This window comes from Ursus maritimus, unplaced genomic scaffold (genome assembly GCF_017311325.1).
Source record: "Ursus maritimus isolate PB19 unplaced genomic scaffold, ASM1731132v1 scaffold_23, whole genome shotgun sequence".
Taxonomy (NCBI): Eukaryota; Metazoa; Chordata; class Mammalia; order Carnivora; family Ursidae; genus Ursus; species Ursus maritimus.
In genome coordinates this window covers 27,535,086-27,547,803 of record NW_024424786.1, presented here as the reverse complement: position 1 = coordinate 27,547,803, position 12,718 = coordinate 27,535,086, and the positions used below count along the sequence as shown (strand labels likewise).

General features: G+C 39.0%; 1 long non-coding RNA gene across 1 annotated transcript; it reads right to left on the bottom strand.

Moving 5' to 3' along the window:
* Positions 1 to 10,510: 10,510 nt before the first annotated feature.
* On the bottom strand, positions 10,511 to 11,881 carry LOC121104700. The gene is made up of 2 exons (XR_005837044.1): positions 11,822 to 11,881; positions 10,511 to 11,063 (listed from the first exon to the last, which is right to left on the bottom strand). It is a non-coding gene; the product is annotated as an uncharacterized LOC121104700 (long non-coding RNA).
* Positions 11,882 to 12,718: the final 837 nt, after the last annotated feature.

The following is a 12,718-nucleotide window of genomic DNA, read 5'->3' as shown; positions in this document are numbered from 1 at the left end:
AACTTACAGATAAAACAACAACAACAGCAAAAATCCAATTTGTGGACAAGATTATAATTTTTGATTACAGTTTTCCAAGTGTATAGAAAACATGATTTAAATTGCCCTGGGGAGGGCCTCCTGGGTGGCTCAGTCAGTTAAGCATCTCCCTTGGGCTCAGGTAATGATCCCAGGGTCCTGGGGTTGAGTCCCACATCAGGCTCCTAGCCCGGCAGGGAAGCTGCTTCTCCCTCTGCCTGCTGCTCCCCCTACTTGCGCTCACTCTCTTTCTCCCTTTGACAAATAAATAAATTACATATTTTAAAAATAAATTGTTTAGTGGATGGGATGCCTGGGTAGCTCAGCCAGTTAAGCATCCAACTCTTGATTTGGCTCGGGTCAAAATAGGGTTGTGAGATTGAGCCCTGCCTCAGGATTCATGCCCAGTGGATAATCTTGCTTAAGATTATCTCTCCCTCCCACCCTCCCACCTCCTCTCTCTCCCTCTCAAAAAAAAAAAAAAAAAAAAAAAAAAAGTTTGAATACTGCCATAAACCTTTTTCTACTTTACGTTCAAAAAGTGAATGGATACTGAAAAATATATCCAATTTTATTTTACTTTTTAAAGATTTTTATTTAAGTAATCTCTACAGCCAGTGTGGGGCTTGAATTTACAATGCCGAGATCAAGAGTCACATGCTCTACCGACCGAGGCAGCCAGGCAGCCCAAAATATATCCAATTTTAGATATTTCCTTAATGTTCTAGGGTCTGTCAAAATTGGAGATACAAAACTGGAGATCTCAGAGTTAATGCATTCTTTCTTTCAATCATGAAATGAAAAATTCAGGACACCAAGAGAGAGACTGATAATCAAAGAATGTCACAGGCCCTTTATTCCCTATGGAATGTATCTTCAAACACCATTGAGCTTACCTGTTCTACCTTCCCCGGCTCAAGGTGGGAGTAGTTAATAGTCCAAGTGGTTCTGAACTCCTGCCCTGGGGCTGCTCAACCAGTATATGGGGCATTTTACCTGCAGGCTTTGGATGGGATGAGATATTCTGATCCTTAACATAGCCCAGGAAATGTACTGTGGATCCGTGTCTAATTAATCTCATTTTAACTCTCTTCTGGTTTTAAATACAGATGGGTAAGTGTCCTCTTAAGCTAATTTAGGGAGATTTTTTTATAAAGTCAAAGCTGCGGGTATCACCATGAGGATTTGTAAATAGTAGTTAATATCCTTCAGGGTGCATATAATCCCTGTTTTATTGTAAAAAGAAATAATGAACTTGGCCTATCTTGTTGCTAAAGAACATTGGTCTAAATGTTTACTCTCTTCCATTTCCCATTAGAAGAAAAAAATATATGTGGAGGTAGCAGATTTTCAGATCCTATCTGCATAATATCACAAAAATCCCACTCGCCCCTCATTTATCCATGACATAGTGAAAAATGTTTTACTCTATTAACTGCCGGTTTTAAAATAAAAACAAAAGTAAAAAACTAGAGCACATATTGTATTGTAATCTGCCTTTTTACTTAAAATAGCACACACTTCTCCAACTCCTGTTTTCTATGTAGTCTTTAATGGCTTGACAAATTCCCTGTATGAATGTATCGCAGATCTAAACGATATTCCATTGCTGGGCATTTAGGTTGTTTCAAGTCAGCTATTACAAATAATATTGAAATAAACACTCTGGTATGTTTTAAACATATCTCTGATTATTTCTGTATATAAAATTCTTAGAAATGCAGTTACTGGGGTGCCTGGCTGGCTCCGTTGGTAGAGCACATCACTCTCGATCTCAGGATTGTAAATTCAAGCCCCACATGGGGTGTAGAGATTACTTAAATAAATTAAAAAAAAAAAAAAACCTTTAAGAAAAGTAAGGCAATTACTGTGTTAAAAAGCATGAGTACTTTGTTTTTTTTCCCTCAGTCCACCTTATTCAGAGATAATTTAAATCCAATTCGTAAATTTTAAGTGTTTGATGACTTTTGATCAATGTGTAGAGTTACTTAACTCCCACAATCAGGATACACATTTCCTCATGCTTTATAGTCAGTCCCCTCCCTGAGCCTTCATGCATCGTAACCAATGGTTTTGTTTACTATGACTCTGATTTTGCCTTTTCTAGAAATGCATATAAATGGAATCCTACAGTATATAGTCTTTTGTGTCTGGCTTCTCCATTAGCATAATGTCCTTGAGATTAATCCATGGTGCAAATATTGCTAGTCTATCCCTTCTCATTCGTTAGTATTCCATTCTTAGTTGACGATCATTGATTTTCCAATTTTCCAATTTTTTACTATATGAATAAAGCAACTATGAATGTTCACATACAAGACTTTACATGGACATATACTTTTATTTTCCTTGAGTAAATAATACTGGGAAGTGGAATTACAGACTACATGGTAAATGTTTGATTTCATAAGAAATTGACAAACTGTTTTCCAAAGTGGCTGTATCATTTTGCGTCATGTCTTCACCACCACTTGGTAGTGTCAGTCTTTTTCATATAGTGGGTATATAGTGATAACTCATGTGGCTTTAAGTAGTGGTTTCCTGAAGAATAAAGATAATGAGCGTCTTTTTATGTGCTTATTGGACTGTCTTTTCTTTTTTGTAATGTGTCTGTTAAAGTCTTGTTGGGGATTTAGGGACTGATCAAGATAAGAACACAAGAAGCAATAACACACAAGCTTTATTGGGCAGTACTTAGAGTTGGAGGAGTTTTCAGGGCTTCATGAAGTCCCTCAGAGCATGAGACTGTCTGGAGGTTGACGTCTGGAGGCTGACAGTGAGGGGGTCACCGTCCAAAAAGGGAGGAGGGCAAGGGAACTCCTGGAGGAGAGGGCAATCAGACAGGAGGCTTACATGTCTAGGTGATGTGTTCCAGCAGCATGGGAAAGCGTCTCTGGGTCAGAGCTTCAAAAGGCAGCACAAAAGGCTTGGGGCCTTTATGGCCCAAAGCTTATCTTTTTTTTTTTTTAAGATTTTATTTATTTACTTGAGAGAGAGCTCACGAGTAAGAGAACACAAGCAGGGGGAGCAGCAGAGAAAGAGGGAGAGGGAGAAGCAGACTCCCCACTGAGCAGCGAGCCCAACATGGGGCTGGATCCCAGGACCCTGAGATCATGACCTGAGCTGAAGGCAGCCGCCCAAACAACCTACCCACCCAGACACCCCCAGGGCTTATCCTACTGACTGCCAGCAGATGTGGAGCTTGGTTTCCTGGAGTATGCAAAGCAGGCAGGTTCTAAAAATCCACTTGTTTGGGCTATTTTGTAAATAATGGAATGTATACAAATTTGAGTTTGGCACTGGTGGGCTCTTATAGCAAAGTTCTCAGACTGTAGTAAAGAAAGAAACTTGGAGGGATGCCCAGGTGGCTCAGTCGGTTAAGGGTCTGCCTTCAGCTCAGGTAAGGCAGGGTCCTAGGGTCAAGTTACCCATCAGGCTCCTTGCTCAGTGGGGAGCCTGCTTCTCCCTCTGCCTGCAGCTTCCCTTGCTTGTGCTCTCTCTTTCTCTGACAAATAAAGGAGTAAAATATTTTTTAAAAAAAGAAATAAACTTGGAGCCAATACACAAAGACCATCTTTGGCTCATTTATTTAACAAAGTTTCGCTCATTCTTTTAATTAGGTTGTCTGTCTTATTACTGAGTTCTAGGAGTTCTTTATATATCCTGAAGAGGAATCCTTCATCAGATGTGTACAAATATTTTTCCCCAGTCTACGGCTTGTCTTTTTATTTAACAGTGTATTTTGACAAGGAAGATTTTTATTTTAATGAATCCAATTTATTAACTTTAAAAAAAAAAAGATTTTAAGTAGTCTCTACACCCAACTTGGGGCTCAAACTCAACCCTGAGATTAAGCATCATATGTTCTACCTACTGAGCCAGACAAGATCCCTATGTATCAACCTTTTTTGAATGCTTACTACTTTCTGTGCCTTATCTAAGAAATCTTTGCATTACCTAAGATCACAAAGATTTTCTTCCTGTTTTTTCTAGAAGTTTTATCTCTTGTGTTTAGGTTTAGCGACCCATCTCGTTAATCTTTGTATATAGTATGAGACAAGGAACAAAGCTCATCATTTTGCCAATGATATCCAACTGTTCCTACATCATTTGTTGAAAAAATTTTCCCTACTGACTTACCTTAGCACTTTTGTTGAAAAATCACTTGATATATGTGTACACCTCTACTTTGTTTTGTCCCATTTATTTATCTATCATTATGTTAAAATTACACTGTCTAGATTACTATAAAGTCTTGAAATCAGATAGTGAGTGCATCTTTTTTGTCTTACCTACTCTAGAGCCTTTGTATATCCATATAAATTTAGCCTGCCAAATTCTATAAAAATAATTTAAAAGTCTGCTGGTATTTTGACTGGAATTTTTTTGGATCTATAGATCAATTTAAAGAGAGGTGAAATCTTAACAATATTGAGTCTTCCAATCCATGAACATGGTATCTCTCCCATTATTTTGGTATCCTTCAGTTTCTCTCAGCAGTGTTTTATAGTTTCCACAATACAGGTCTTACACATACTTTATTAAACATATCCCTAAGTATTTCCTGTTTGCTGCAGCTATTTAAATGGTTTTGTTTTCTAAATTTCATTTTATAATTGTTTTTTGCTAGGACATGAGCATTTTTAAGGCTCTTCGTAAATACTGTCATTTACAAAGGTCATACCAATTTATATATCCAACAAAATATGAGATTGCCTGTTTGACCACATTTTTTTAAAGTCTGCAAGAGAGCACGATGGGAGCAGCAGGAGAGAGAATCTCAAGCAGCCTCCATGCTGAGCACAGAGCCAATGAGGGACTCTATCTCACAACCTCAAGATAACGACCTGAGCTGAAACCAAGAGTCTGAGGCTTAACCAACTGCACCACCCAGACACCCCTTGACCACACTTTTGTAAGTACTGCTCTCATTTAAACTTTTTTCCCCCTATTTGACAAATAGTTCTATTCTTTCAATTTACTTTTTTGGGCTCCTGGAGAATTATAATCTTCTCTTGAGCAGAGTAGGTTGTTGTTGGACCTCAGGGACAGAACATTTGCTCACACACATTGGTTTACAGCACACCATCATCATTGGCCTTTAATTTCTTTTACCTCATTCCCCAATCCTCCCTCTATGGGCAACTTTTTTCTTGTTCTTAGGAAACCATTCCAATGTGTTTGACATAGGTTTTTGAATATTTTCTTACATTTTTGTGTCCATGTGTTTTAAATGTACACAAATGATATTGTTATAGACTCCATTGTTTATTACTCTCACTAAACTGTATTTTTAAAACATATGCAGATGTGGTAGATATATGTAGTCCTTTGCTTCTATCTCATGCATACCTGTATGTGTGTTCCTCCACCATATTTTACCTACCCTCTCAATGATTAAGAAACCTAGATTGGCAAGGCACCTGGGTGGCTCACTCAGTTCAGCATCCAACACTCGATTTTGGCTCGCCCTGTGTCGGGCTCTGTGCTCAGCATGAAGTCTGCTTGTCTCCCTCTGTCACCCTTGCTCCTCCCCTCCGCTCACGTACGCTCTCAAATAAATAAAAATCTTAAAAAAAAAAAAAAAAACCTACATCGGCTTGAAGTTTGACACCAAAAATCCCAATGTGATTATTACTCTCATATTTGTTCCTTTAAAGTCCTGTGTAAGACTTCTTGAGGACATACACCCAGAAACAATTTAATAATGTCTATATTAAAGTTTGCCATACTGTTCTCCCAGAACAGCTCCACCACTTTAAGCAACAGTGTATGAGGGTTCCTATTCACCTCTACCCCATCAACACTTGACACTATCCACCTTTCTAAGTTTTCTTAGTCTGTTGGGTACTGAGAGATATTTTATTGTGGCATTAATCTGAACGTCTCTCATTACTAATGAGTTTGAGCATATCTTCTTGTCATTAGTCTGTTCATATCCTTGGTGCATTTTTCTACTGAGGCTCTTGTTTTTTGTTTGATGATCTAGGCATTCCCTGTTGTAGTGTAGATACTAGTTCCTTGACAGATTTAGACATGTAAATATATTCTCCTATACTGCCATCTCTTATAAAAATTATGAAATCTTTTTTTCCCAGTATTTTTTTACAGATATCCACCGACACATAACAAAGCACCCAAAACCTTGGAAGTTTAAAACAAACCATTTTATTTTGCTTATGATTTTCTGGGTCAAAAATTGAGAAGGGCTCTCCTGGGTGGTTCATCTGATTCACATAGCAACAGCCATGGCAGATGTGCCTGGAAGATCCATTTCCAAAATGGTTTCTTCACCTTACATGTCTGGTCCCTTAATGCTCCTTGGCCTCTCCAGTAGATGTTTTATGCTCTAGGACCTCGTTAAATGACTTTGGCCTTCTTAGATAGTGATTTCAGGGTAATTGCATCTCTTAATAGTGCTGGCTTCCAAAAGGCATGAAGAAATTGTCAGGCCAAGTAAGAGCAACACCTGGAACTCGCATATCATCCATTCTACCATGTTCTCTTGGTCCACGCAGTCAAAAAGCCTACCCAAAATTAAGGAAGTGCAGAGATGCCACCTTTTGATGACAGAGTGACATCACATTGCAGAAGAGCATGTCACATGGGAAGTACTGTTGTGGTCATCTTTGGAAAACACAAGCTGCTACATTATGCAACATTTTTTATTTTTTATTTTGTGAACTGTCAAACCATGGCTTAGCCTTTCTACCTTCTCTGATTGATAAAACTCTATATTACGTATCTAAAACTTTTGCATTTCTATATATTGTGTTCTTTCCAAGTTTTCCTCTTCAGGTAGAAGACTACAAGTCAGTTTCATTTACTTCACCATTAGTTTTCTTTTCAAAATCTTGTGTTAGAATGAAAAAACTTACGACATCTGGTTGGTTCAGTCGGCTAAGCACCTGACTCTTGATTCCGGCTCAGGTCATGATCTCAGGGTTGTGAGATTAAGCCCTGCATTGGGCTCCATGCTGTGCATGGAGCCTGCTTAAGATTCTCTCTCTCCCTCTCTCTCTCTCTCCCCCACCCTGCTCAAGTGCTCTGGCACTCTTTAAAAAAAAAAAAAAAAAAAAAAGAATTACTTAAATCTGTGTATCTCAAAAAAAAAAGATATATTATAGAATATTATCAATAAGCCATTTCACAAATATCTTAAAATTAACTCCATTATAGTATAAACTCAAATTCTATAATTATAACAAACAGTACAGAAAAGTTTAAAATCACTAATGTCTTCATTTTAACTAATACAATGGGCTCTTTCATTCCCTCTTATAAACTGCACTTACTCTATACCTTTGATTAATACCAAAATATAAAGGAACAAGTTGGCCACTCTTAATACAACTTCACTTATAGTTTCTATCCCCTTGGAAAAAAACCCAAAAGCCAAAACAAAACAAAACTTCTTTAAAAACAATTTAAAATCCAGGGGCGCCTGGGTGGCTCAGTTGTTAAGCATCCGCCTTCAGCTCAGGGCATGATCTCAGAGACCTGGGATCGAGCCCCACATCAGGCTCCTCTGCTAAAAAAAAAATTTTAAAAAATTTAAAATCCAGAAACATGGAGTTGAAAAAAAAATGAAAGCAGTTTACAAATAATTTTTTAGATTAGTAAACATGCACAACTTCTTCTATTCTTTCACATGAACTAAAAAATTTCTTCTTATATGCTCTTAATAAAAATTTCACAAATATGCATTTCATGAGTGTCAGGCAAGAAATAATACTGTTTTTGAGTAAAACGTGTCTGAAAAAGACAAATCGCGTATCTCTTTTTTGTTTTCTTTTTTTTTTTTAAGATTTTATTTATTTATTCGACAGAGATAGAGACAGCCAGCGAGAGAGGGAACACAAGCAGGGGGAGTGGGAGAGGAAGAAGCAGGCTCATAGCGGAGGAGCCTGATGTGGGGCTCGATCCCATAACGCCAGGATCATGCCCTGAGCTGAAGGCAGACACTTAACCGCTGTGCCACCCAGGCACCCCACGTATCTTCTTGTTAACTAAAGACTGTTAATAATAGAAAAGGAGACTAAAGCCATACACCCTAGACTTTTTTTTGCAGGCCACACTGGAACTTGGTGCTGAGGTTTAAAGACCTAGCCTTCGGCTAGGTCATGATCCAGAGTCCCGTGATCGAGCCCCAGGTCAGGCTCCCTGCTCAGCGGGGAGTCTGCTTCTCTCTCTCCCCCTGCTCCTTCTCTCTCACTATACTATCTCTCTCAAATAAATAAATAAAATTTTTAAAAACAAGATGTAGATAGAATCCTTTAAGTTTTGGGGCATATGTATATGCTCTTGTTTTCTTTCCAATAGGAAATGAAGTAATACCTTTTAACCTAGATACAACCTTTTGCTGTACTATTGGTGTGTTGTGTCTTGCCTATAAAAATCCTTTGATTAATAACCTGTCTTCAAGAAATAAGGTCCAGCAGAGCAGAGATAATGCATCCTGTCCTGGAAATATATGTAGGAAGCAGAAAATAAGATTCACTGAAAGGCGTGAAACAATTTTTAAACTTTTCCTCTTTCTTTCAGACACCTTATTATCCTCCAAAAAGGTGGAGTGAGTGGGTGGAGATGCACTCCATGTTCAAGAGTATTGTTATCTGAAAACAAAATATACAAACAAGCACACAAAGTACAATCAACAATTCTTCCGCTTCAAATAGTGTAAATGAAAACTAAGGGCCAAATTCTGAATGGGTGGTTTGTTGTCTTGTATGTGCAGTTTTACCACTCACTGTTCAGATCCAGAAATACATTAATAAAAAATATGTGTTTTCAGCAATGTGAACAGTATTGTACAGGGAAACGAAATTAGAAAGGACTTGCATCAAGACCTCAAACAGATATTCCTACTCAACCCCTCCCTCCAAGTGTTTCCAAATTTTGGTTACAATCTAAAATGAAAACTTCAATTTTTTGTTATCCTCCATATTGTATTATTTGGAAGTAAGTTTGTGTTTATTCTTGAATGAACACCAGAACCAAGGCTTTCATTTATAATACCTGCATCAAGAATATTACCAGTGGAGTGCCTGCCTGGCTCAGTACGTAAAGCATGTGACTCTTGATCTTCGGGTCATGAGCTCAAGCCCCACATTGAGTGTGGAGGCTAATTAAAAAAAAATTTTAATTAAAAAAAAAAAAAAAGGAATGTTACCAGTTACCCTTTGGTGCTATAGCTCACTGAAAGGAGTTTCTTCAAAACCACACAAAGCCTAAGTTTCAAAATGATCACTTTTGACACATTTATCAAATATACATACACAGCCATAGGAATCATCTTCTCCAAAAGGTAGTAAATCTTACCATATTTTTTCTGGAAGTATAGGTGACTTTCTTGTATTTCAAAAAACATTTCACACGAGCAGAAGAATTGAAATGACAGAGGTAGAAAGCAGAGTACAAAACAAAGGCCTCAGGGACTAAACGTTAAAATGCTTGAGTGTAAAATCTCACCATTTCTTAGAGATTTGTCTACTCACAAATGTCCAGAAGGGCTCTTTGAAAATACAGATACATTTATTTCTAAACTTATCAAAGCAAGTACCTACCTATTCTCCAAGTACTTTCAAATGAACCATTTGTTAAGGACCTGAGTCACAGGTAACTTGGCAATTAAAAATGTACGCATCTTGGGGCACCTAGGTGGCTCAGTCGGTTAAGCGTCTGCCTTCGGTTCAGGTCAGGATCCCGGAGTCCCGGGATTCGACCCGGCATCGGGCTCCCTGCTCAGTGGAGACCCTGCTTCGTCCCCTGCCCCTCACCCCACTCATGCTCTCTCAAATAAATAAATAAATAAAATCTTAAAGAAAACAAAACAAAAACTGTATGTCTCTTCTTTCAAAGCAAATTGTGGTTGTCGTTGGTTTTGAATGATTTTATGGTTCTACAAATCTACAAATTCTAGCCATTCCTAAGATACAAAGTTTTCCTAAGATACAAAACCAACTCACCAGTATTTTACCACATCACCAAACAATAACAAATATGAACAATATAGATCATTTAAAAATAAGTTTCCCGGGTGGCACAGCGGATAAGCATCTGCCTTTGGCTCAGGGCGTGATCCCGGCGTTATGGGATCGAGCCCCACATCGGGCTCCTCCGCTATGAGCCTGCTTCTTCTTCTCCCACTCCCCCTGCTTGTGTTCCCTCTCTCGCTGGCTGTCTCTCTGTCAAATAAATAAATAAATAATCTTCAAAAAAAAAAAAGTTTCCCAATCTTTTCCATTGGCAAGTTAATTAATATTCTAAGATACACTGGGGTCAAATCAGAGTGAAGGAAATACCTTCCTGACACCTGACTAGCAAGCCAATAGTATTAGTCTACCAATCTATACCCAAAATCACATTCGACAGAAGTATGTATACAAAACCATCCACTTTGCTCCCTTCTGTACCATTACTATATTTTCAAAACCTCAGGTACTAAGCAAACTCAGATGAAAGGGGAATTATGAAAACCCAGTACATCACACAACATCAAAGGGTTTTTTAATGATATATGAAAGTAGTCCAAAAAAAATGACACAGAAACAGGTTTCATAGGCTCTAAAATACCAAGAACAATTTTTTTCTCCTCACTATATATAATTTCTGTCACATGGCCTGCCCCCCAAACTAAAAATTGATAGCTGATTTCCAAAACCACAGTGTACCTTATTTTAAATCCCCCACTTCACCAAACTTGAATGAAAAAATGTTCGAGATGCCAATCCTACTTGGAGGGGGGGAAACTTTTACATAATATTGTCTGAGAAATAGCTTTTCATGGCCAGTGAGGCCTCAAGTTACATAAACAACAACCAGATTGTCTAAAGAAGGCAGAAGTTATGGAGCAGCGCATGGTGGCAGAAATAGTGACTTTGTGCAGGGGTGTTAAGACAGGTACTGACCTGCCTGGCAATTTGGTGTTATCCTGAGATTCTGAGACGTGCAGTTACATGTCAGTACACAGTCCCAATTTGACTCAAGCTGAGAGATTATCAAAAAACAAGTAAGATCAAAGTGTCCCAACATGCAGAGGAACCCTGTGGGCCAAGAGTAAAGTAACACTGCTAAAAGCAAATGTGATTCCCATAAGCACCCAAACAACTTCACAGCACCACTAAGGAGAAGGGGCTTGCTCCCTAAACCAAAGGTAATTGTGATGTGGTATCTGTTTTAAATTCATTTTTTGCACACAACAGTATTCTACGAACAACTGCAAAGCAATCTTCCGGAGACTCGCAAAAGGTTAAGAACACATCCAACTTAACAGGAAGTCATTTCACAAGGAGGAACTGCCGAACACTGCCTCTCAGCATTAGGAAACAAGGGCAAGGTTCATCACATGCAAGAAAAAGTAAAACACACTCAGGGGCACGTGCACCACTCATGCAATTTCAAACAAGACAGACAACACTCAGGATGTTGCGGTCCACACTTTCCAAAATTCCACCTGTTCCACAAATCCCACCAGACCCAAGAAAACAAGTCCAACCTAACCCCAAATAGGGTCATGAGCACCAACGACTACAAGTAGAGTCGAACACTGTAAGAAAAGTGGGAGGGGTGCAGGATACGAACCACAGCAAAACAAAGCATGCCCCAAAATGCTTAGGCGCTGGGCACCCAGATATTTTGAACGCTGAAAGCCAGACCTTTAGGGTCTGGCAGGCTGGGGCCCTTTACCTAGCCCTAAGCCGCCAGCGGCCCCCAGGCCAATCTAGCGACAGCAGGCCCCAAGCCTAACCCAGCAAACCGCTCGCCCACCTCCCAGGCACACAATTAACAGGCCCTCGGTAACCTGGGGGCTGTCGGTGGCTTTCTGACAGCACAGAGAGCCCCCCAAGCCGTCTGGAACGACAGAATCCCCCAACTCCTGCCTTGGCGGCGGCCATCATACCAAAAGAACGAACTTTTACGACAACTCCCACAATGCCCGCGGCCTACAACTCCCAGAGTGCACCGGGCGGCGGCGCCGTTAACCCTGTCGTGGCGCCGGGGCTGGCGAGCCTTTCTCCCTTCCCCCTCCCAGCACCCAATTGTTGCACCAACTTCCACCCTCACAATCCCAAACTAACTTTGAAAATTCTGTCAAACAGTTCCAGTTCTGCTATTTTGCTGCCTTCCTTTATCACTCAAACCGCCTCAGCTACCCGGAAAATTATCCCTGACAGAGTACTATTTGTTATCCCCAGAGCACTCTTCACAGTGCTAAATCTTTGTCATTTATAGGGGTACATTTAGCTTCAATTAATTTTCCCCTTCGCCTTTATAATTTTCTGGCATTTTTCTAAATTATTATAACACGGCTATTTTGGTACTCAACATTATTAATTTAAAAATTGTTTTCTAAAATTTGAGAACCAACAACAGAGAAGGACTATATAGCTGACTATAATAGTCTCTATCTCTACGTTTTGTAAGATAAACTTCCGTAAAAAATTCATACAACTCTAAATAAGTCCTAATAAGAAAAATTAGATATGGGCAATATATCTTTTCAATTTCAAGTTCATTTTTTTTAAGGGAAAACTCTATTGTGTCAACACACTTTGTTTTCCCTTTTTCTCTCTCTTGATAGAAAGATAATCAGAAATAGCATATACTACTTCTTTATCCCTTTCTGACTTTAAAAAATAACAACCAGTCAGGAAACATTTTCATATAATTTGAAAAGAAAACTAAGAGTACATTCTTT